Source organism: Chrysochloris asiatica, unplaced genomic scaffold, assembly GCF_000296735.1.
Source record: "Chrysochloris asiatica unplaced genomic scaffold, ChrAsi1.0 scaffold00292, whole genome shotgun sequence".
In the NCBI taxonomy this organism is placed as follows: Eukaryota; Metazoa; Chordata; class Mammalia; order Afrosoricida; family Chrysochloridae; genus Chrysochloris; species Chrysochloris asiatica.
In genome coordinates this window covers 1,052,715-1,056,479 of record NW_006408810.1, presented here as the reverse complement: position 1 = coordinate 1,056,479, position 3,765 = coordinate 1,052,715, and positions in this window count along the sequence as shown.

Sequence of the window (3,765 nt, the reverse complement as noted above, 5' to 3'; positions counted from 1 at the left end):
AAAGGATAATGGAATTCCCCCCAGGAAGTTTTCAAAACCCCCTCATACTGTGTTCACAGATGGGAAACTCAGTACTGTGAACTAGTCAGTTTTCCCCAAATTGATTCAACACAATCCCAATCAAAAGCCAAATAAACTTTCATAAAAAAAGAAAAAAGCAAAAAAGAATGGGACGGAGAGGTTCGAGGAACTGAAAGGATGAGGAGAGGTTATTTCTCATCCTAAACAAATGACATTAAGGGTCATTGGTGGCCTCCAAGGGTACAGAGTAGAACTGGTACTTAGGTTTTCCCTGGTTGTGGCATTTTGGAAGCAGATCACCAGGTTTTCTTCAAGATGTCTCTCATTGGGTTAGAACCACCAACCTTCAATTAGTAGTAAAGCACTTACACATTTACACCTCCCAGTGATTATGAAAATGAAGAAAAATGCCCCAAATCTCATAGCTAGTAAAAGATAGAACTGTGAGTAAGTGTAAAATAGTCCTCCTCTCAGTACTTTCTTCCTGCCTCTGACCAAGCAGCATTTCAGGAAACAGTCTTAAATGCATGAAGTTCCCCTCTGCCCCACATTACCCTGAGTATCAAACACATTCAGGCCTGTATGAGTTTCTTTCCGCAATAACATCTCTTTTTAAAATGTTGCCTTTGCATCTTTCACCTAGGAGGCTCTGATTAATTACAAAAAACTGATAAAATTCTGCTTTGTAGAGATAGGACGTGTACTGCATAATTAGTATAGAGTGAATCATAGCAGATGGGGCATAGCACAAGTCCATGAAAAAAAAGATGAACCACAAAAGGCAAAGAGAAAGTGACAAGAGTATTTGCAGAAAGTGTGGCTGAAAAGAAGAGGTGCGGATGAGTAATTACTGCTTCTGGGATTCATTCTGATATCTGCTTTGTTGTTCTGGCTACAAATATCCATGCGTTTATTCACGTTGCTTGTATAAATCAGAGGGCTAGTTATTGATATTATTATTTAGAGATATTTATTGTACTTTGCTCTTAAAGTAGAAGAACTGTATTTCAAAAAGGTTGATACTGCTGTTGTTGTTGTTGTTAAGTACTGTGGAGTCGGTTCCGACTCATAGTGACCCTGTACAGGGTTTCCAAGACTGTAAATCTTTACAGGAGCAGAACACCTCATCTTTCTCCCGCGGAACTGCTGGTAGTTTCGAACTGCTGACCTTGAGGTTAGCAGCTCGATTCATAACCACTACGCTACCAGAGCTCCTTACTGCTGTTGTTACGTGCTGTCAAATTGCCTCCTACCCACAGCAAGCTCATGCACAACAGAGCGAAATATATCTGGGTTCTGTGTCAGCCACTCAATTACTGTTATGTTTGAGCCCAGTTTTGTAGCCACTATGTCCTCTGGCGACATCATTGATGGCGTCAAGTGAGGCAGCGGTAGTGAGGTTGGCCCAGGATCGGACATTGTTTCGTTCTGCTGTGCATGGGGTCGCTATGAGTCGGTTCCGACTCGATGGCACCTGACAACAACAACAACAACATGTCCTCTGGTAGCCTAATGGTTACAAATCGGGCTGTGAACTGCACAGTCAGCAGTTTGAAACTACCAGCTGTTCCGCGGGAGAAAGATGAGGCTTTCTGCTCCCGTAAAGATTTACAGCCTTGGAAACCCTGTGCAGGGTTGCTATGAGTCGGAACCGACTCCACGGCACACAACAACAACAACAGCAACATGTCAGTCCAACTGTGGGAGGTCTTCTTCTTTTTCACTGACCCCTTTACCTTACCAAGCATGATGTCCCTTTCCAGGGAATGTTGTTGTTAATGTGCCGTGGAGTAGGTTCCGACTCATAGCGACCCTGTACTGTTTTTTCTTTCTTTCTTTTTTTTTTTTTTTTTACTGTTGTCATACATGTGAAATGTTGGATAACAAAATAATAAACAAATATCTATGACAGGAAAGTAATACACGGGAGCTTCAAAAGGTATGTAAAACAATTCCATTATCTTTTCATTCCATTTTTCCATGAGTATTTTGAAGGCTCCACCTGGTGTGGTGCCATTAGATACTCACTCAACTTCAATGTCACTTTAACCTGCAAGGTCAGAGATTCAGACTCACCAGCTACTTCTCAGAAATCCTATATAGGGTAGCTATGAGTCATGACAGTTTTGTAAAAAAATTAAGATGTGAAAATCATATATTCTTTTTTTTTTTTCATTATTGTGAATTGAGTTATAGTTTACATAGGAGAACATTAACTTTACATTCATCCTATTGCATTTTGTTTCAGTGAAATGATTACAATCTCCTCCATGCATCATTATAATTATTCAACAGGATTTGCTTATATTCCCTCTGTTTTTGCTTTTTTTTTTTTTTTTTTTGGAAGAGCACTGAAGCACTGAACACTCAGGAATATATAACCATTCAAACCAACAGGTACACTCTGCAAACCTGTCCCCTGACCGTCAGCACACTGCCCCTTTCCCTTTCTGGGTCTAGAGTCCCTAGCCACTCCATCTCTCCACGTCATCGTCTCTGCCTCCATCCCTGGTATCACTGCTTCTCTGGATAGGGTCCCTCACTCCACTCTTCTCCCTTGATGGTCCCAGGGTCCTTGGCCCCTGGACTGTAAGATCAACCCCTCCCCTCCTTTTGTTACAAAATGTCTACCCTTACATTTGCAACACTCACAGTCAGTCCTGATAGCAATTATTCACTATTGAACCACAAGAGTCTTATCCCCATCTCCTTTCACCAGCCCCATCCAGACAGGAAAAATCATATATTCTTGTAATTTACACTTATTATGTTCATTGACAGTTATGTTGTTGAAGCATATTCTTAGATAATTTACATAACATGAGATAAGCTCATTAATACATTTTCAGATACTAGCATTTAAATAAAGATATCACCACCCCCTGAAATCATGATAATTTCAATAAATTATGAAATAAACTGGGAGAAGTGAGGACAGAGCATGACTTTCAGGAGTCAAAAACACAGTGAATCCAGACTGTGTGTGTAATTGCTTGCTTGAATTCTGAGACTGGGGTGTGATTTCCCACCTGTAAATTGCATTTGGAAGGGTCAGCAAAATAAGAGAAATACTCCATGAAATGAAATAACCAGATGACTACAAGAATGGGCTCAAGGGAGGGGTGGAAAGATGGCAGACTAGGCAGAAAGGCTGTACAGAATCTCTACAACAAAGGTATGGAAAACCAAATGAAACAGATGTAGACAGTAGTCCTGGAACTCTGAGCTTCAGAAGATGGGATTATGAAATGGATTGAATGCTTCCTAGGAGAGAGCTGAGCAGATGTGGTAAAATAAAAGAGAAACTGGTGACCTATGCCCGCCAACCAGGCGAATGCAGCCATCTTAAACTTTTGTGAGCAAAGACAAAGGAAATCTACTGGCATTACAGAAACAGACCTGTGGTTTGGAGAGATTAAGGTGCAATATTTTTTCTTCTTCTTCTTTCCCACACTCCCCTGGTGACCAGAGGCAAGGCCAGCCTTCACCTGTGTACTCCTCCAGGGAAACTCTCACTCCTCCAACAGTTAGCAGTACACAGAGGTGAACACCATGGTTGTGGGTCCTATTAAAGGATAGGGGATGGGGAGTTAATAGATGTTACAGATTTTGCAATCGTCCATCAACCATCATAGGCTTTATCCCCTGTTAAAGTTTTCAGAAGCTAGGCAAAGCAATGCAGTGCCTAGCCCTCAAACGTGCCATGTGCCTTTGCTCTCAGGTCAAGAATCACTGCGCAAACAG